This window comes from Mobula hypostoma, chromosome 6 (assembly GCF_963921235.1).
Source record: "Mobula hypostoma chromosome 6, sMobHyp1.1, whole genome shotgun sequence".
In the NCBI taxonomy this organism is placed as follows: domain Eukaryota; kingdom Metazoa; phylum Chordata; class Chondrichthyes; order Myliobatiformes; family Myliobatidae; genus Mobula; species Mobula hypostoma.
Window position 1 is genome coordinate 140,135,586 of NC_086102.1, and position 22,686 is coordinate 140,158,271.

Consider the following 22,686-nt stretch of genomic DNA (forward strand, 5'->3'; position numbering starts at 1 on the left):
GAATAAATCCCCAGGGCCTGATGGGATATACCCCAGGCTAAACTCCATTTGTCATTTCTCTGCACATATCTGCAACTGATCTATACCCCATTGTATCCTTTGCTAGTCTTCTATGTTATCTACAATGACACCAATCTTCGTATCATCCACAACTGCTTCACATGCCTCTCTCAATAATCTGGGGTATATCCCATCAAATGCTGGGATATACCCCAGGTTATTGAGCGAGGCAAGAGAAGAGATTGCTGGGACCTTGACCAATATCTTTGTGTCCTCTTTAGCAACAGGCAAGGTCCAGGAGGACTGGTGAGAAGCTAATGTTGTTCCATTATTCAAGAAGGGAACAAGAAATAATCCTGGAAACTATAGACCAGTGAATCTCTGGAGGCAAACTGAGCGCCATGATTGGAGACAAGTTCCTGAGGGAAACCGTAAATCCTGAAGACATGCTGTAAAATCAGCTTGGTGGTCTCTGAAGCCAGTGGTAGCTTGGGAAGGAGTATGACACGGCAGGCCTTGGAGAATAGGTCTACAACCACCATGATTACTGTATTACCCTGAGATGCCGGAAGACTAGTGACAAAATTTATAGAAATGTGGGACCAAGGGTGAGTAGGAATGAGGAGAGTCTGAAACTTGAGCCTGTCCTCGGGGTTCTATATTTTGTTTGCAGACATCATATGCTAAGACATATTCCCGGACATCTTTATTCATGGCAGACCACCCTGGTCTTGACGAAGGGTCTCGGCCCGAAACGTTGACTGTTCCTTTTCACAGATGCTGCCCAACCTGCTGAGTTCTTCCAGGGTTTTGTGTGTGTTGCTTTGACCCCAGCATCTGAAAAATATTTTGTGTTTACCTGTAATGTCTCTTGGCAAACTCTAAGGTGTGAGCCATGCTTGGATGCCTTGCTAGGTTCGAAGCAGATGAGCACCTCTGAACGAACAAAGATACATTCAGGAAGACCATTACACAGGTCTTCCTTCTCTCACCTTATCTCCTTACCTACCCATCACCTGCTCCTAATGCTCCTCTCCCTTTTCCTTCATCCATGGCCTTCTGTCCTCTCCTATCAGATTCCCCACTTCTCCAGCCTGTATCTCTTTCACCAAACAGCTTTCCTGCTCTTTACTTCACCCCTCCCCCATCCCAGTTTCGCCTATCACCTCGTGTTTCTTCCTCTCCCGCCACCCCTCACTTCTAGCTCAAACTCTTCATCTTTTTTTCTCCAGTACTGATGAAGAGTCTCAGCCCAAAACGTTGACTGTTCACTCCTTTCCATGGATGCTGCCTGGCCTGCTGAGTTCCTCCAGCATTTTGTGTGTGTTGCTTGGATTTCCAGCATCTGCAGATTTTTTTCTTGTTTGTGATTATAGTTGAAGGTTCATTTCCCTGTCAGGTGCTTCGAACTGTTGAGAGAGGGCATCTGGTTTCTCATTTTTTGATCCTGGGTGGGAAGATGTATGAGGTAGTCTCGGAAGTAAACTCAGGATGCAATTCGAGAGGTAACTCGGACAGTGTCTTTGGCCTATTTTGGAGGCATTTCTTTTTAAGAGTAGAATTAGGCCATTCAGCCTATCGAGTCTTCTCCACCATTTCATTGTGGCTGGTTCCTTTCCCTCGATTTCATAGAAACATTTCGAATGTTAAAAGTTCTGAACAGATTAGATATGGCAAAGTTATTTCCATGGTAGGGGAGTCTAGGACAAGAGGACACGACTTCAGGATTGAAGGACGTCCACTTAGAACAGAAATGCGGAGAAATTACTTTAGTCAGAGGGTGGTAAATCTGTGGAACTTGTTGCCACGGGCGACTATGGAGGCCAAGTCATTGGATGCACTTAAAGCAGAAATTAGCCAGGGCATCAAAGAGTATGGGGAGAAGGCAGGGGAGTGGGGATGACTGGAAGAATTGGATCAGCCCATGATTAAATGGCAGAGCAGACTCGATGGGCCCAATAGCCGACTTCTGCTCCTATATCTTATGGTCTTAAGGTCCTGTCTTTTCCCCATAATCTTTCACGCCCTGACTAGTCAAGAACCTATCAGCCTCCACTATAAATGCAACCAGTGACCTGGCCTCCAGTGGCAACAAATTTCACAGATTCACCATCCTCTGGCTAAAGAAATTTCTCCTCATCTCTGTTCTAAATGGACATGCCTCTATTTTGAGGCTGTGCCTTCTGGTCCTAGACTCCCCCACCATAGGAGGCATCCTCTTTGCATCCATTCTATCTAGGCCTTTCAACCTTTGATAGCTTTCAATGAGATTCTACCCCCCCCCCACCCCACCCCTTCATTCTTCTAAATTCCAGTGAGTACAGGCCCAGGGCCTTCAATTGCTGCTGATATGATAACCCTTTCATTCCCAGAATCTTTCTCATCAACCTCCTCTGAACTGGTGCACTGGTTTGACCAGCCCAGAACAACAAAAGTAGTCCAAATGACTCTCAGGCTGTGGGATGACCCAGAATCTGTGGTATTTCTGAGGCACGAATGAGGAGGAGCTAGTTTGATTCAACATCCTGGGCGATCTTGAGCAGGGGTGTTTGGTGATTGATCTGCCCAGCCAAAGGTCTCTTGATGAGCCACTGATGGAAATGCTAAAAGGGGATTTTCAATCTTCTGGGCAGTCTGAGCTGCAAATGAATCCCCACTGCACCAGAGTCAATAATGGCATCCAGGGAATGTTCTTGGTCTCCCCATGAAAGCGACACAGGGAGCACCACACCAAAGGCAGCTGACCTGGGAGTGAGGCTAGCAACTGTCACAGACCTCCCTACATTAGACTGTCCCAGGAGTTTCCTGGCAGCTTGAGACAAGAGGTCCCATGATGTCCGGCCTGTCCACCATAAATGCAGCTCCTGTCCCTCCTTCAGTTTGAGAGAGCCTGGTCCAGCCCATTTGCAGGGACTCCTCAGAGGCTGGGATCTGTGGCCGTTGAAGAAGAATCCTAGCCTGGGAAATAGGAGAGGACAAATGATAGTCAGGGGGTGTCTCTTTGGTATAATCCCCTTTATTCATTTCTTCTCCTTTCCTTAAGTTAGTTATCGAGTCAAATCTAGAGAATCCATAAGATCCTAGATTTTCCATTGAGTCTCAGACCGCAAGGGGATCCTTTAGCTCATCACTCAATCCCTTAAGGAATAGAGCCAGTTCATGCTTCCATACTCCGTCTGTTCTCTGCGGCCAAGGTACAAAATACTATGGAATATCAGCCACAGACTGATTACCCCCATGCAAGTTGAAGACCCATGTCCTCTGGCAAGATGCTAGAACACCCTCCTCAAAGTATCTGAAAAGAGTTTTGCACTGGTACAGACAGTGGAATAGTTCTCCTAGAGTGCAGTGGCCCAGGCAAGGGCTCTTCCAGTAAGGAGCAAGATTATATAGACTACCTTACTGTGGTCCAACAGGAACTTGGATGGTCGTAACTCAAAGGCCAAGGAGCATTGTACCAGGAATCCTTGGCATACTTTGGTGTGGCCATTGTACTGCTCGGGAGCTGATAGGTGGAGTATTGACGGGATCACCAGCTTGAACAAGCCACACCGGCCAATCTCAGATCCTGCCTACCAGAGTCAGAGAGCTTCTGGATAGTGGTGAGGAGCTCCTGAGGCATGTTGTCATGTCTGCCCACAATTGCTCCCTGGTAGGCCAACACAGTTCACAGACATCCAGACTCTGCTGGATTCATGAGAGCTCAGTCGTGCTGTAATGAGAGACTGACGGATGGTGGTGAACCCGAATGCAGACTAAGGTCTAGATTTAACTCGCACTCAAAACTAAACAAGGCAACCCCAAAGAAATCCAAAGGTAAAATCACAAACAATAGTACTAGAACTCCTACAATTCAGCACTGAGTGCTCAGCATGAGGCCTTTAAGTACAGACATTCCACGAAGGAACGTGGTGGGAGTCTGGTCTTAAAGAGTCTGCGGCAGCTAACCAAACTCCAGGGAATTAGCGTGCCGAAACTTGGATGCCTGCCACTGTTCAGTCAGGACCATGATATTTAAGATTATGAGAAGTATAAATAGAGTGGACAGATGATATCTTTTTCCAAGGGTTGAAACGTCTAATACCAGAGCGTATGCATTTAAGGTGACGGGGGTAATTTCAAAGAAGATAATTTCAAAGGAGCAAAGTTTTACACAGAGTGATGGATGCATGGAATGTGAGGTGGTAGAGGCAGAAACCTTACAGACACTTAGATAGCCACATGAATATGAGGAAAATGGAATGATATGAACATTTTGTAGGCAGAAGAGATCAGTTACTAATTCAAACAACAGGAATACTGCAGATGCTGGAAATTCAAGCAACACACATCAAAGTTGCTGGTGAACGCAGCAGGCCAGGCAGCATCTCTAGGAAGAGGTACAGTCAACGTTTCAGGCTGAGACCCTTCGTCAGGACGAACTGAAGGAAGAGTTAGTAAGAGATTTGAAAGTGGGAGGGGGAGGGGGAGATCCAAAATGATAGGAGAAGACAGGAGGGGGAGGGATAGAGCCAAGAGCTGGACAGGTGATCATGAGAGGATCATGGACAGGAGGTCTGGGGAGAAAGACAAGGGGGTGGGGAAACCCAGAGGATGGGCAAGGGGTATAGTCGGAGGGACAGAAGGAGAAAAAGGAGAGTGAGAGAAAGAATGTGTGTATAAAAATAAATAACGGATGGGGTATGAGGGGGAGGTGGGGCATTAGCGGAAGTTACAGAAGTTGATGTTCATGCCATCAGGTTGGAGGCTACCCAGACGGAATATAAGGTGTTGTTCCTCCAACCTGAGTGTGGCTTCATCTTTACAGTAGAGGAGGCCGTGGATAGACATGTCAGAATGGGAAAGGGATGTGGAATTAAAATGTGTGGCCACTGGGAGATCCTGCTTTCTCTGGCGGACAGAGCATAGGTGTTCAGCAAAGCAGTCTCCCAGTCTGCGTCGGGTCTCGCCAATATATAGAAGGCCACATCGGGAGCACCGGACGCAGTATATCACCCCAGCCGACTCACAGGTGAAGTGTCACCTCACCTGGAAGGACTGTCTGGGACCCTGAATGGTGGTAAGGGAGGAAGTATAAGGGTATGTGTAGCACTTGTTCTGCTTACAAGGATAAGTTAGATGTCCTCCTTTTTTAAAGAAAGGGGCTTCCCTTCCTCCACTATCAACTCTGCTCTCAAACACATCTCTGCCATTTCACGTATATCTGCTCTCACTCCATCCTCCCACCACCCCACTAGGAATAGGGTTCCCCTGGTCCTCACCTACCACCCCATCAGCCTCCGGGTCCAATATATTATTCTCCGTAACTTCCGCCACCCCCAACGGGATCCCACCACTAAGCACATCTTTCCCTCCCCCCACCTCTGCTTTCCGCAGGGATCGCTCCCTACGCGACTCCTTTGTCCATTCGTCCCCCCCCATCCCTCCCCACTGATCTCCCTCCTGGCACTTATCCTTGTAAGTGGAACAAGTGCTACACATGCCCTTACACTTCCTCCCTTACCACCATTCAGGGCCTTAGACAGTCCTTCCAGGTGAGGCGACACTTCACCTGTGAGTCGGCTGGGGTGATATACTGCGTCCGGTGCTCCTGATGTGGCCTTCTATATATTGGCGAGACCCGACGCAGACTGGGAGACCGCTTTGCTGAACACCTACGCTCTGTTCACCAGAGAAAGCAGGATCTCCCAGTGGCCACACATTTTAATTCCACATCCCTTTCCCATTCTGACATGTCTATCCACAGCCTCCTCTACTGTAAAGATGAAGCCACACTCAGGTTGGAGGAACAACACCTTATATTCCGTCTGGGTAGCCTCCAACCTGATGGCATGAACATCAACTTCTGTAATTTCTGCTAATGCCCCACCTCCCCCTCATACCCCATCCGTTATTTATTTTTATACACACATTCTTTCTCTCACTGTCCTTTTTCTCCCTCTGTCCCTCTGACTATACCCCTTGCCCATCCTCTGGGTTTCCCCACCCCCTTGTCTTTCTCCCCGGACCTCCTGTCCCATGATCCTCTCGTATCCCTTTTGCCTATCACCTGTCCAGCTCTTTGCTCCATCCCTCCCCCTCCTGTCTTCTTCTATCATTTTGGATCTCCCCCTCCCCCTCCAACTTTCAAATCCCTTACTCACTCTTCCTTCAGTTAGTCCTGACGAAGGGTCTCGGCCTGAATCGTCAACTGCACCTCTTCCTAGAGATGCTGCCTGGCCTGCTGCGTTCACCAGCAACTTTGATGTGTGTTGCAGCTACTAATTCAAATCGTTTGGCACAACGTTGTGGGTCGAAGGATCTGTTCCTGTTCTGTACTGTTCTAAGCTCATGTTCTGTAACAAAGCTATAACTAACACAAGAAACTCTGTAGATGCTGGAAATATGAAACAGAACACACACGCACACAATACTGAAGAAACTCAGCAAGTCAGGCAGCATCTGTAAGGGAAATAAAAGCTAGCAATTTCCTTTGTAGGTGCTGCCTGACCTGCTGCGCATGTGTGTGTGCGCGTGTGTGTGTGTATTGCATAAACCTATAATACTTTCCGCTATCTATGCTAAATGCACTGCAGAGTAATGCACTTGTGTTTTCTTTTGTTAATACCTGGGATGTTGATATTACTGGCATGTCATGGTAAGCATTTATTACCCATTCCTAGTTGCCATTGAGAAGATGCTGATGCTACCTTGTAGCACAGAAGTTGTTCCTGTAATGTCATTGGGAAGGGAATGGTATTCCTAAATCATGAAGGTATGTGAGAGGGGGAAGCCACAGATGCTGGTATTCCCATATATGTCCCGTCTTGTTGGTAGAAATGTCTGTTTTCAGAAACGGATTCCATTGATCTAGTGTACATCTGTATATGAGTATGTGATAGACTCCAATTGGATATGATATTTCTGCTGTGCAACAGTAAGTGTTCCTGGATCACCAGCCCAGAGTATTTTGTGTGATCTCTCAAGCCGAGTATGATGTTCTCCTTGGGGATTATGTATTGGTAGGCCTTGAGGGGCTGTAGGCACCAGTCAAGGATCCACATATTCTGCACCACAGGACTTAATTCAGAATATTCCCTCAGTAGAGAATGCCGGTGTGTGGCATTGCTTGAAATGGGAAGCTGATGTGCCAGCAGCCACCACACACTGCTTGACAGACCGGGTATGAAAGATAATTGGGGACCTTTCACAGTTGCAGCCTTCCTCCACCTTCATTGCCATTGTGATGTGTCATCATCTACCACCAGCCCCACCAGATCTTGGTTGGATTGCCCTTTGTCTCGAGCCTTCCCTTTGTGTCACATGCAGCGTATCACCAAACTCACAGCTCTATTTCACCATCCCATCAACTGGCTCACCCTGCATTCCACCGACTCACCGCATTTCCCAGCCTGTGCACTGCCATCCCACTTCCTTGCTCAGTTTGTGTTCCACCATATCCCCACAAGGTCCAGCCTGCTTGCTACATCCCAACCACTAGCTCAGACCACCAGGCACTTTCATGTGAGGACTGTCAGGTTTCCTACTGAGGATGTGATGCACATGCAGAGCTCAATGAATCTATGCATTTGACACATGGCTTTAACATGGCTCTAGCCTTGGAGAAGAATTTCACAAAGGCTTCCTCCACAGTTAATGCCTCAACTTATATCATTTCAACTGACCAGAACTGTGAGTGGAAACGGATGTCACCATCACAAATATCAATTCAAACTAAACTGCTGTTCCTTTAACACTAATCTGGATATACTGTGAGAGAAACTTTACAGAGTAAACAGTGGAATTATAAAAGTTTCGTTTCATTTTATGAGCAACAACAGACTGTCAAGAAATGCCAGACTTGCCAACAATGCACATGTCAAAAGCCTACCTCTGCTGCCACCTGATGGACAGCAACTCGGTACTCTGTCACCAAATCTAAATACAACTCTCACCTCTGTATAAACCTTTATGCAAACTGTTGAATATATTACATAGACAGTACAGCACAGTATAGGCCCTTCATCCCACAACTCAAAGATCAATCTACCCCATTCCTACCACATTTCCCTCCTTTTTTTCTTTCATCCATTGCTTCTGAGATACAACCTCTGTAGAACATACTTCCACCTCTACTATTAACCCACCAATCCCAAGTTCTAATCTCTGTATTACTCAAAGCACATTAATAATCTAGTTCTCAGTTAGCCGGTGCAGATCAATCTTTCTATTTTGAGTTATTCTGACATACATTCAACTCCTGGCCCTGCGTTACTCCTTTCAGGTTAATTCCAGGTGAATCATTCCAGTGCATATGGAATTCCTGCAATGTCAAAGAGAGGACATGGTGGGTCATCCAGAGCAAATTTTCACATCTCCCGTGGTCTTTCCATGGGGGCTGTAATCAACTGCACTGATAATACAGGTGACAAGGGTCTGTACATCATCTCTGTCAAGGGAATTAAGGGCCAGATGAACAGGTTACCAGTTGCTGGTGTTGGAGACATGATCATGACCACGGTGAAGAAAGACAACCGGAGCTCAGGAAAAAGGTGCATCCAGCAGTGGAGATATGGCAGCGAAAAGGATATAGGAGAAAAGATGGTGTTTTCCTTTACTTTGAAGAAGTATCGTAAACAAGGCGGATGAACTTAGATTGTGGATCAATCCATGGAACTATGGCGTTGTGGCCATTACAGAGACCTGGATGTCTCAGGGGGCAGGAATAGCTGCTGAGTGTGTCAGGCTTTAGATGGTTCAAAAAGGACAGGGAGGAGGCAAAAGAGGTTGGGATAGAAAAGGAGGAAATCATGGAGGGATTGTCTACTGAGTCAGTGTGGGTGAAAGTCAGAAACAGGAAGGGGGCAATAACCCAAATGGGTGTTTTTTACAGACCCTCCCAATAGTAACAGGGACATCGAGGAGCAGATAGCCAGGCAGATTCTGGAATAGTGCAAAAAAAAATAGGGTTGTTGTGATGGGTGATTTTAACTTTTCTAATATTGACTGGCCTTATTAGAATAGGTGTGAATGAATTTGGCTTTTTCTCCTTGGAGTGGCGGAGGTGAGAGGTAACCTGATAGAGGTGTATAAGATGATGAGAGACATTGATCATGTGGATAGCTAGAGGCTTTTTCCCAAGGCTGAAATGGCTAACACGAGGATGCATAGTTTTAAGGTGCTTGGAAGTAGGTACAGAGGGGATGTCAGGGGTATGTTTTTCACACAGAGAGTGGGAGTGAGTGGAGTACACTGCCGGCGATGTTGCTGGGGGTGGAGAGTATTTTAAGAGACTCTTTGATAGATACATTGAGCTTAGAAAAACAGAGAGCTATGTGCTAGGGTAATTCTAGGCAGTTTCTAAGTAGGTTACACGGTCGGCACAACATTGTGGGCCGAGGGGCCTGTGAGGTGTTGTAGATTCCTATGTTCTATATGCCACAATATACCACCATGAGATTTATTTTCTCGGAGGCATCTACAGTAGAACAAAAAAATAAAATAGAATCAATGAAAAGCTACACACAAAGAAAGATGAGAAAATCTGCAGATGCTGGAAATCCAAGCAATACACATAAAATGCTGGAGGAACTCAGCAGGCCAGGCAGCATCTGTGGAAAAGAGTAAACAGTCGAGGTTTTGGGCCAAGAACCTTCATCAGGACTGGAAAGAAAGATCAAACAAACAAAGACTGACAAACTGTGCAAATACAAAATAACAATAATAATAAATAGTAAATAAATACTATAGTACTGAGAACATGAGCTGTAGAGTACTCAAAAGTGAGTCTATAGGTTGTGGAATCATTGCAGCACTGAGGCGAGTGAAGCATCTTGGTCCTGGAGCCTGATGGATGAAGGATAATAACTGTTCCTGAAACTAGTGATATGGCACCTGAGGCTCCTGTATCTCCTTCCAGACTGCAGCAGAGAGAAGAGAGCAGGGTCTGGATGTGAGGGTACTTGATAATAGATGCTGCTTTCTTGTGACAGCACTCCTTGTAGATGTGGAGGGGAAAGCTTTTCCTGTGATGGACTGGGCCATATTCAATACTTTTTAATGGAGTTTTCCATTGTTGGGCATTGGTGATTCCATACCAGTCAGGATGCTCATCCAAGATGTCCTCAATTTACAATAGAAGCAGCCTTTTCCAGCAACTGTGATTGCGGGAGGAGAGAGAGCAGCGCGCCGCACGTGCGCAGCCCTCCGGTGAAAAATGATATCATATCCGTTAAATAGGGGCCGTGGACAATTCTGATTTGATGGAGACAGATGTGAAAGCACAGAGGAACACCTGGAAAAATTTCTGAAACGCTCGTTCACTGCTGTCATTACTGCGCGATCGGGTATCTTTCAGAGGGAAGGCCTCAAAATCCACGGCTATGCCTGCTGTTGGTGACTGAGATGGAGGTCGAATCGTTCGGAGAGAGATGGCGCTCAGTACTCGGTGTCGGAGAGCTGATCAGAGCTTGAAGTTTTCGGATGACTCAGAGTCAGACCGTGGTCGGGTATGGCAGGGAGAGTTTTTCTTCCTTCTCCCATCTGCGCCAGATCCCCTCCTCTAATTTACCCTATCTATACCAATCTCCGGTTGTTCATTCGGCTTTGTACATCACATTCCCAACTCTACTGTTACACTTGTGTCACCATGTCCACTGGCAATAGTCCTCAGAAAGCAGGAGGGCCATGGGAAACCTGGACGAGCTTAAGAATCTAAGAATCTTGACAACCTTGAGAAATTTGAGAACCTTGGCAACTTTGACAACCTTGGGAACCAGGGATACTTAGACAAAGGATGCTTAGTCCAGGGATGCACAGACCAGAGACGCATAGACTGAGGATGCATAGACCTGGGAGATTTAGACCCGGATAAAGCCTTGAGACCTGGAAAAGACCTAAAGCATAGACTGGAGAAGCTCGGAATTTGGACTCAGAATGCAGACATGAGAAATTCAGAACATAGGCAAGAAAAGTTCAGAATGTGGACTTGAGATACTTGGAATGCTGACGAGGGACACTCGATGTCATGGTGTGCGCGGGCAATGTCGGAACCCAAATGTAGAGGAAAGACAGACTCTGATGTAGAGAAGGCAACCGGTGTTTATTCATGTGAATTCCAACAGAATGTTAATGGCTTGGCCAAGCGACAATGCAAGAAGTAACATGCTCAAAACTAGGACCCCACGATTAGCACTAATCAGGCATCCTTTTAAATAAGTAACATGGGATCCCTGAATCTATCAAAATAGTCTTAACAAGTTTAAACAGTAGGCACAAGGAGACCACATTACAAAGAGCGAGACGCTCGAGAAAGAACACAAGAACTCTAAACAATTAGTAACTCTCATTAAAGAACAATTAACCAATTCAGTTGCTCTAAAAACCTCAGAGCCCTACACTGTCTGGCTTGCAACACAAGCCCAAAGAGCTTTTTGCACACTTGCCTCCATAATATTAGTATAATATCATATTAATACACCAAGGCATCACAAGGCTAACACATACAAAGTGCTGAAGGAACTCTGCAGAACAGGTAGCATCCATGGAAATGAATAAACAGTTGACGTTTTGGGTCAAGACCCTTCTTCAGGACTGGAAACGAAGTACTGTAATAGCCATGTGGCTAGGAATGGTAAATGGCTAGAGAAGAAGGGTTCTGATAGGAGAGGAAAGTGGACCATGGGAGAAAGGAAAGAAGGAAGAGTCTATGCCAATGCTTTACCAAGCAAGAAGCAATTCAATGCTCTGGAAGGAGATATTAAGGTTATTAAGACACTCTCAGGTGGATAGATTTTAGGAAATTTCTCAATGGAGTAAACAAAGATATGATTGCAGAATGGTAGTAAGTTGGTATTCCAGCTGAATGCATCTGCCGCAGTGCTGGAGTGATTAAATTTTGGGATGAGCTGGAGATCAGAATGAGGTAGCACAGAGATCCTGGAAGATTATTTTGTGTTACTGGAGGAGATCGTGTATGAGGAATGAATTGAAAGGGATATCCTCGCTCAGAGGATCTGGTCTGAATCGCAGGCACCAGCGTGTTGATTGATCTAAGGTTTGTTGAAATAGAAGGAGCTTGGCTCCCCATGAGTGGGTGTAAGCATGAATTGGACTTTCAGCGGTGTTTGGGTCAAGGCAGGACTGGAATGAGGCAATCTTATAGACTTAGAAACAGGTTGCCTTCGTGATGATTGTGATGTGCGACCAGACCTGTAGGCGACATCAAGACAGCTCCCGTGGTTGCAAGCGGTCTGGCTCAGTTCCTGACTAATGGAGAACATCACTTGCGGGTTCGTCTCCAAGCTGCGTGGCATTATAATCAGGTGACTCAGCTCCTTCATTCACGATGGATTGAATGCCTAGATCTCCCTACCCTACTAGGCACTTTTATGCCAGGGGGATATAGTGGTTCAGCTTCGCCTCCGCGCCATCGCCTCCCCCTGGATAATAATGGGCTGTGAGTCGTCCCAGGACATCAAAAGCCCACGAATGAGCACAACAGATTCTGCAGCCGCTGGAGATCCAGAGTAACACACACAAAATGCTGGAGGATCTCAGCAGGTCAGGTACAGGTACCATCTATGGCGAGGAATAAACAGTGGACGCTTCGGGCCGAGACCCATCGTCACGACTTTCAGGGTGAAGGGTCTCCGCTCAAAATGTCGTCAATTTATTCCTCTCCATTGATGCTGCTTGACCTACTGAGTTCCTCCAGCATTTTGTGTGTGCTCCCATGAATGAAGAGAGTGTTGGCGGCTAGAGGGGCAGCTCATGACGGAGAGGCGGAAAGGAATAGATTTCCATTTTCCAAATTATTAAAGGATGGTTTTTGCTCATTTACTGTGGGATATCAGTAAGTCTGACAAGTGAAAGTCATTACAGACGTGGTGGAATAACGATAGACTTCCAATTTCGCTTGTTATCCTGCGTGTTCGTTTCTGAGTTAGCCTGTGTACTCAAGGCTGTCGCTCTGAATTTATCCGGTGTGTCCTGAAAGCAGCTGTCCCGAACCTGCAAAGATCGATTGTTCACTCATTTACTCCGTGTCCACAATCAGCTCTTTCAACATCATGTGATCGTTCCTTCAGTCCCATGTGATAATTATTTTTCCCGGTGTCTGGAGAGGCTGTGAACCAGCTGATCGAGAAAGATAAAGATCTCAATTCATCCGTGACATGTGATCGATCAGTATGGGTAAAGTGCTCGGCGAGTTGACGTTAATGGTAACACCGCCGGAGCGTAGGACGGCAACTGGACAATAGACGGAGACTTCCTGCGCTGAAGTACACTCCATCCATTGTGAAAGGAAACTCCGATTTCGCACTTGATTGCAATCTGTTGAGTTCAGCCTCTGATATTGGTAATGTATGGCGCTGCACTGTTAAACTTTGTCTGTATTGATACAGCATGTTGGAGTCACTAACTACTCGCCCCATCAGTGTTTGGCTTTAAAATGAACCTGAAGTGCGCGGTGATAAGCGAGGAATTAATTCAAACAAAATCTTAATGCACTGTAGAATCATGAGCTTCCAGTAATGTTACTGTATGGCTTCCTGAGTATTATTAACCAATTGGCAAACTGGTTTATTTGTTAAACGTATCGACGAACAGCAGATAAACTTGTCTTGCTGCATTCTCTTCATTTCACAGTACTTTGAGGAAGCACAAAGTAACTGTTGCAGAGTACGTGCTGTTCAACTAGGTGCAATGTCATGAGGAGGGAAATTGTGAAGTCAAGAATCCATTTTATAGTAGTAGTCTTATAACAGGAGGACAATTTGTCCTTTAGCCTGGTGGTAAGCGTTTTAAAAGCTTTGTATCTTCTGCCCCATGGGAGGGGGTAAATGAGAATGTCTGGGGTGGGTGTGATCTCTGGTTACGCTGGCTGCTTTACTGAGGTGTGAAGTAGAACAGCCAGCGGGGAGGATGGGTTCCATGATGTGATATCAGAATCAGATTTAATATCACCGGCGTATTGTCGTGAAATTTGTTTAACTTTATGGCAGCACTACAATGAAATCCATGACAAATAGATATAAGAGGAAAAAAAGCTAAGTTATATTAAGCATCTCTATTTGTCTGTTAAATGGTTGAGTTAAAGTAAGTAGTGCAAAAACAGAAATAAAAATGTAGTGAGGTAGTTCACGGCTTCAATCTCTATTTAAGAATCTGATGGCAGAGGGGGGAAAGCTGTTCCTGAATCGCTGAGTGTGTGCCTTCAGGCTTGTGTGCCTCCATCCTGATGGTAACAGTGTGCATGTCCTGGGTGTTGGGGATCCTTAACGATGGACGCCGCCTTCCTGATGCTCCGCTCCTTGAAGATATCATGGATACTACGGAGGAAAGTACCCATGATGAAGCTGGCTGGCTAATTTTACAAGTTTCCATCTTGTGTAGTATTCCACCCCCCACCCCCACCCCATAAGAGTGATGCAGCCAGTCAGAATACTCTCTTCACGGTACATTTGTAAAAGTTTTCAAATGTTTTAGTTGTCAAACCAAATCTCCTCAAACTCCTAATGGAATATAGCCACTGTCTTGCCTTCTTTATAGCTGCATCAATATGTTGCGTCCAGGTTAAGTCCTCAGAGATATCAATACCCTGGAACTTGAAATTGCTCACTCACTCTCCACTTCTGATCTCTCTATGAGAATTGGTTTGTATTCTTTCCTCTTACCTTTCTGAAGTCCACAAACAGCTCTTTGATCTAGACATTGAGTGCAAGGTTTTTGCTTCATTGCCACTCAACTAACTGGTTTATCTCGCTCCTTTATGCCCCTTCATCACTATTTGAAATTCAGCCAACAATAGTTGTAACATAAACAAATTTATCGATGGTATTTGAGCTATGCCTAGCCACACAGTCATGGGTGTAGAGAGAGTAGAGCAGTGGGCTAAGCACATATCCCTGAGGTGCACCAGTGCTGATTGCCAGTGAGGTGGAGATGTTATTTCCAATCCATACAGATCGTGATCTTTTGGTTAGGAAGTCGAGGATCCGGTTGCAATTGGTACATTACAAATCTCAATATTTACTGAATGTTAAAATGAGTGATAATGATGGTTTTTAAAGTGCTCCTCGTGAATTTAGGTCTTTAATGCCTTTCGCAGAGATACGTCTTGGAAACAGGCCACTTTTGCCCCATGCCCATGGTTAGACTATTTTTACTTTAACCAATTTTCTGCCCACATTTTCTATCCCCCATCCAACTGGATTCCATTACTCACTCACTAACATAGACAATTTACACTGACAAATTATAGAAAATAATGAATAATTATGTGGGAGAAAAATGTAATGTGGAGTTTACAACCACTTTATTTAGAATATTGTAGTATAATCCCAATGGGAATTCTTACCATACAATCTACCAGCAAGTCAAAGTGGATGACATTAAAAATTCAAAATTACTATTCAAAGGCGGATGACATAGGTGTTACATGTTGGAAAGTCAAATCCAAGTAGGACTTGCACAGTGAATGGCAGGCCCCATGGGAAGTATTGCAGAACAGAGGGTGTTAGAGTAGAAGTACATAGTTGACTGAAAGTGGAGTCTTGGGTAAACAGGGTGCTGAAGAAGGCTTTTGGCACACTGACTATCACAAGTCAGAGCACTGAGTATAAGAGTATAAAAGTTAGGAGGTTGTGGTGCATTTGATGGTACAGGATGGTACAGGAAGGGTCTCGGCCCGAAATGTCTACTGTACCTCTTCCTATAGATGCTGCCTGGCCTGCTGCATTCCACCAGCATTTGGTGTGTGTTGCTTGAATTTCCAGCATCTGCAGATTTCCTTGTGTTTGTGTTTTTAAATTTAGCAGACAGACATTTGTTTAAACAAAGCACAAAGAAATTTGTGCTTTTTTTTCTAGTACAATTCAGAACATCCCAAAGCTGCTAAAGTATTTGGGAAGTGTTTGTATTGTGGAACCCCAGTAGAAAAAAGAAAAACGTTCAGAAGTGGAATCACAATATAAGAGTACTATATGTGTGTTTTTCCACATGACCTAACCTGTTGGTCTTCCATAGTATGCACCAGAACAACACAAGTGGTGTGGAAAGTGACCAAAATAAGTGTTTCTTTGGCTCTCCTGTCCAAAGCACAATCAATGCATACAGAAACTTATTTTGTGTTTCCTCATTTTCAGAAATTAGATATAAATATTTATTTATTTTACTGGGTCTGAAATTTAATTTCATAATGTCAATAGTAATTATATTTTGTGACATATCTGGCTTACGCTCCAAGTGGCAATCGTCCAATCCAACCACTTTCTATTATGCATCAATTGCTGGCTGTCAGCTTAATTTCAGTACATTAAGTAAGAAAACTCAGAACCAACAACATTTTAAAGGGGAATAAATAGGCACTGTGCTCAGAATATCGAGCCGGAGGGAAAATGTAGCGATGGGTTTATTTTAGGAAGAAATGTAGAAAGAGGATATAGAAATATAAAGAGTCCATATGCAAGGTTTCAGCACCTCCTGTTTCCTCCACAGATGCCGCTCGACCCACTGAGTTCACCCAGCAGACTGTATTGATGATATAAAATTAAGGGAGACGACTGCAGACGGTGGGGAGCAGGGACATAGGTATGTGACTACCAACAATTATGTAATGGGCAGCTGCCATAAAAGCTAAAGACGCCACTGGTTGACTCAGAGCCTCAAAGCATGGGAGACTGGAGTTTAATCCTAGTCTTAGCTGTTAGCAGTGTGGAGTTTGCATATTCTCCCTGTGACTGTGTGAGCTTCCTCCAGTGCTTCAGTTTCTTGCTGTATCCCAAAGATGCACCGGCTGGTGGATCAAATGGCCTCTGGAACTTGGCCCGAATGTGTGAGTAGGTGGTGATGTCTTGGAAAACTGATGAGAATGTGTGAATGGGAGGTGGCGAGGCATGGACTCAGTAGACTGAAGTGCCTGTTTCTCGACTGTATCTCTCTTTGACACTATTGTTACGAGAATACACCTAAAATTAAGATGTTTGCTGGCCTGGGCTAGCATCAGTGGCATCAGCAGTTGGTCTGCCACCTGCCCTCAGGGGAAGGAGAGATAAGGAACAATGGAGCAGCGTCTGGAGATGTGTAGTGAAGGGATGTGGGAGGAAGAGCTGTCTGGAGCGGCTCCCCCCTTTGAACCCTGGACTGTTTGAAGTGATGGACGGGCGATGCCCCAGCAGGGGGATAAAAAGGGACAGGTTCGCTAGGACAGACACACGCCACCCGAGGTAACGAGACCCTGGAAGCGGTGCGCCTCTCACGAGTGGTGAGAAGTACCGGACAACGCACAGGGTGGAAAGGTACGATCAGCGGGAACCCGGTGTGTGTCCGCCCTTGCCTGGGTGCCGGGTTCACTGCAGAGGATCGACCGCATCTGGAGGAGGGGTCACAGTCGGTGACCTCAGGTGACATCACCAAGGACCTGCCCAAATGCTGTTTGTGAGCCATCTCGCTGGTCTGTGAGTGAAGCTGTGCTGAATGATGAGTTGTTCCTATTCTATGTCTCTCTTCCCCACCTTGTCCATCGCCATGACAACGATTACTGCGAACTGAACTACCAACTGGACTGAACTTTGAGTAATTTTGAAATTGGTCATTTACCCCTAGACAACGATAGAGCTTGATTGATGCTGTTATCTTAATTCTGTGCACATGTGTGGTTATCATTGTTGAATTGTTGCATTTATTATCCTTTCGATTACTGTGTTGCTTGTTTCTTTAATAAAACTTTCTTAGTTCTAGTACTCCAGACTCCAACTGAGTGATCCATTTCTGCTGGTTTGGCAACCCAGTTACGGGGTACGTAACACTATGTACCGGGAGCAAATTCAGAGGAGCATTGACACAGGTGGAGCTAGAGTTGTACTGTTCATGGCATCTATTGGGAGTGATAGAAAAGATGAAGCAATTGAAAGATAGAAGCATATCTAAAAGAGTTTTAAATTTGCCAGAATTTTCACTAAACTTCAATAATAAAGGTCACTCATTCCAATTAACCTTTTAAAGGAAGAACTTACAAAAGACGCACAAGTACCTGTTTTGGTTAGTTTAAACATATTAAGCATAACAGGGCTACCTGCTGTAGATGTCAGTCTCATGTTAGTGATAAGGCTGTAAGTCATGAGAGCAGATCTATGCCATTCAGACCATTGAGTTTGCTCCAGCCTTTGATCATGGGTGATTTATTTTCCCTCTCAGCCACATTCCCCTGCCTTCTCCCCGTAACATTTGACCACCTAAATAATCAGGAACATATCAACCTTTGCTTTAAGTATATACAATCAATCATGTGGTCCAGATATCCAGATGTTAGCCCACCCCGGAAATAGGAGCATAAGATTTTAATTGACCATACTTAGCAATGCCATGGGGTTGTCTTCCATGAAATATTAAATGAAGCACATCTATCATCTGAAGTGAATGTATCAATTTCACTGACCTTCCAAGGTTGAGAGGAGATTTATACCAGTGTTCAAGGCAATATTTAACATTTATCAATGCCATTAAAAGTTATTGAATGATTTAGCCATTGATATTTTGGTTGTTTGATATGCATAATTTTATTGCATATCCATACTGTAATGATTATTTCTGCTTCAACACACATCATTGGCTGAGAAAGACACTGGGGAATTCTGAGGTCGGATAATGTAAATGCAAATGCACAAATGCAAATTTTTCCTTTCTTTATGTTTTTGATTTTTAAACCTCAGAGAGATGTTGGATTAATTATATCAACGTTTTCCTGTAGTCTTAAGGCTAAGTGGGCAGTATTCAAAAGCTTGGAATTATGGATCTGGCTCAGGTGAAATATATCACATCAGTTTTGATAATGAATTCCAAAAACATTTACTGAGGACAATAAAACTCACAAGTGTGCAGAATACAGAGAAAAAGTTCATTTGATTTAATTTGTGTGCTACCAGCAATGGTTTTGGTTCATGTTACAGAATTGTGTTTGACCCTTATGAACTTCTCTAGTAATGCTGTTCTCTCCCAGTTGAAACAACTTAGCATGTGATGTAATCCCCTGTGGCAAGAGGCTGTGGCAGACCAGTAATCTTTATTTCTTTATTTATTATTCACTTTATTTGCTTTATGATCTGTGACCAACCCTGGATTATTAGCAAAGGAATTTAGAGTCTTTCCTTAACAAGGTCCCAAGTGAGTTGCAACTGGTCGTTAATCTTTGTTGAGTACATAGGTACCCAATGCTGAATGGTACTGTTTAAAGTATTGAGAAGATGTGTTCAAAATATGCCTATACAATTGGAGCTGAAGTACAAAGCCAGTAACTTCTTCTGTAGGTGTGAGAGGTAATTCTGCATTTTGTACTTCTCCAAAATCGCAACAATTTCCTGTAATCCACATGGGGATTCCTGAACGATATTCTGGTGGATTTCCAGCCACCATGAGAAATCAAATGAATAAAGTCCATCTACACCCTCTCTGTCTGTGCTCAAACTTGCTAACATATGCTAATTGTAGAATTTCCAGCTGAAGTGGCTGTCTCGGAATTTCATTCTCCTTTCAGCCCTGACAACCCTGGACTTTTGAAGTTCTCGCTGCTTTCCAGGCCTGAATGTTTCGCAGGGCTTCTGGCTCACAGATTAAGAGGGAATACAAACTGTTTCATGCTAACATTTCTATATATTTGCATATTAGGGAAAGAAAGAGCCTGTGGTTTGTCGAATTACCAGGTGAACGAGTAGTCTTTGGAGTACTGCAGTTCTGTGTCTTTCTTGATGCTTTGCTGCATGCTTGAGTGCACGGAGGGGGATGCCGTTGCTTTTTTGCTGGTGGAGAAGAGGGGGTCATTGCTTTGCTGCTGCATATATGTGGGAGGGGGGAGTTGGGGAGGCTTTCGGGTTCTAACTTTTGACTGTCATTCATTCTTTGGAGCACTCCTCTGTTTTCATGGATGTTTGTGAAGAAAAGGAATTTCAGGATGTATATTGTATACATTTCTCTGACATTAAATGTACCTATTGACACCTATTGAAGTATCGCGGCATTGGTGACTAAATTACCATTTGTGTGGAACCAAAAGAAATAGGAGAGATTTTTAATACAAGTGCCTCTTTAGTTTTACTGTGGATTAAACAATGGAAACTAAAGAAATGAGAAATTAGTGATGTTATCTTTTGGAGTACTTGGAGTATCATGAGTGTTTGTGTTCCTTATCTAAGAAGGGATATGTTGGCATTGGAGAAAGTTCAGAGGAGCTTCACAAAAATGATCCTAGGAATGAAAGGGTTAATGTATGAGAAGCATTTGATGGCTCTGGGTCGTCTCATTGAAAGCTATCGAATGTTGAAAGGCCTAGACAGAGTGGGCGTGGAGAGGATGTTTCCTGTAGTGGGAGAGTCTAGGACCAGAGGGCACAGCCTCAGAATAGAGATAAAGAGGAATTTCTTTAGCTAGAGGGTGGCAAATCTGCAGCGTTCATTGTCACAGATAGCTAAGGAGGCCATATCACTCTCACGGATGGTTGTGACAATCTACTGTGTTATTTGCCCCTATTTCATTAGGAGTTTAAGGAGATTTGGTTTGTCTCCTGAAACACTCGAAAACTTCTGCAGATGTATTGTAGAAAGCATTCTCACAGGCTGCATCACCGTCTGGTATGGGGGTGTGGAGAGTCTGTTGCACAGGATTGAAAGAAGCTACAGAAAGTTGTAAAGTTAGTCAGCTCCCTCATGGGTACTAGCCTTTGTAGTATCCTAGACATCTTTGAGGAGTGGTGCTTCAGAAGGCAATGTCCATTATTAAGGACCCCCATCACCTAGGACATGCCCTCTTCTCATTTTTACTGTCAGGAAGGAGGTACAGAAGCCTGAAGGCACACACTTGGTGATTCAGGAACAGTTTCTTCTCCTCTGCCTTCCGATTTCTAAATGGACATTGAACCCATGAACACTACCTCACTTATTTTATTATTTCTGTTTTTGCACTATTTCAAATCTATCTATTTTACAGATATATACACACAATGTAATTCAATTATTTTTATTGTTTATTGCTTTGTAACGCTGCCACTAAGTTAAAAGGTGAAATTAAACCTGATTCTGATTTTCTTATTTCACTTCAGGAAGCTGTTCAAGTTTCTAAAATTGTTGGGACAATGAGCATTTGGCACTTAGCATAAAATAAAATGGCAGATTGGAAGATTTCAGATCAAAATGTGGCTGAAAGATGAGTGCTGTATGAGCAGCAGGATAAAGTGTTGCAGTTGACACAGGGAAGTAGTTGAATCACGGTTTTACTACCTTTCTTTAGGTCACAGTGAGGAGCTTTTCAATGCAGCATATCTCATAAAAGAGACTATTGATGAAAGTGCAAATGGACAGAGAAAGAGAGGGAATAAGGAAGTGAAAAACTTGATATGTTACAGGTTCACATATCCTGCACCACTCTGGATGTCAAACTTTAGTGACTCATGCCTCTGCATAAATGTACCTAATCTATTATCAAGAATTTGTTTTGTGTAATCCTAAAGGGTGGGCTTGTGTTTATCCAGTGAATTATATCCATTTTCATCCAATGAACACTTTGCAAACAAACACTAAGCACGTTGTATTTTCTGATTACTCCCAGGGAAATTTGCATGTAGGTAGAGTGAGCCATTCAAATGGTATGTGGAATGGAACCTATATTCAGGAATGCATTTTGTCTAGTTACTGTTAAGCTCAAATATGAATCATTCCTAACCAAACACAAAGATTATTAGGCAAAGTGTTTTTTTTTAATTAGTTCCTTAAGGGTGGGAGAAGTTGTAGTGGGGATAAGCTCCCACTACTTATTAAATGCTCCCAAAGGTGTGGTCTTAAATCGCCTCGGACAACCAAGTCCAGCTCCTGGCCTTCAGGTGTGGCTTAGCTACTAAGCCCGGCAGAACAGTTTCTACTGACGGGAGAAGGAACAAAGGCAGGTTACTGATGCCTTAAAACCAGGCAGATGGGGCTCATCAGCCGTGGTTGGCAGCTTATCTAGGAGAAGGAAAACTCTGATCTCAGACGTCCGTTGCCTTGTGGCTATACCAGCTCATGGGGAAGACTTCGGGAGTAAACTCCGAAAAAAATCCAGAGCTGAAGTCTCTAAGGCAGTCCTATATTGAGTTCAATGCTGACTGGCAACTCCTGCGATGCCACTGGTTCCAAGTTGTGTCAATATCTGCTCTTCCTGGCTTGCGTACTGGCTTGCAAATCATGTTGGCAGCTAGGACGCAACTTCCATGAAAGACCATGACCAATGGAGTGCCTCAAAGGTTTTTGATTCAACGAGGGGGTGGAAATGTCATTGTCTCTTTAAAGCTCTGTTCATACTAACAGTTCAAAAAACAGTCATATATACCATGTCCATTGTCCTCAAGATTCTGTATGTAAACATCATTCCTTGTCAATATTTCTAAATGGGAGTTTATCCTCTATTTGTGCAGTAAGATACAAATGTACTTGTCCACCTCGCTCAACCTTTCCACTTCATTTGATATATAAACAAACATTGAAGATACAGCATTTATGATTTTTGTCTCCAAATTGCTGACTCCCTTTTCATTTTCTGGTTCTTGCAGTATCAGATTGTTCAAAGCTATGACACTGTTTTAAACCTTTTAACATTATACTCTGAATCAGAAACAGATTTATTATCACACATGAAATTTGGGGTTCTGTAGCAGCAGTACACTGCAAAGATATAAAATTATGG

At 44.1% G+C, this 22,686-nt stretch overlaps 1 protein-coding gene across 8 annotated transcripts in view; it reads left to right on the forward strand.

Moving 5' to 3' along the window:
* Positions 1-22,686, forward strand: part of LOC134348440 (melanophilin-like) — a 202,450-nt gene that overhangs the window by 71,775 nt on the left and 107,989 nt on the right. For 4 of the 8 annotated variants that reach the window (XM_063051813.1, XM_063051819.1, XM_063051818.1 and 1 more), the window contains exons 1-2: positions 13,005-13,339; positions 16,480-16,572. The gene's annotated coding sequence lies outside the window, so the exon portion shown is untranslated. Of the gene's footprint in view, positions 1-13,004; positions 13,345-13,754; positions 13,776-16,479; positions 16,573-22,686 lie in introns of those variants that run through there. The other 4 variants (XM_063051814.1, XM_063051815.1, XM_063051817.1 and 1 more) reach the window with 4 other exon arrangements.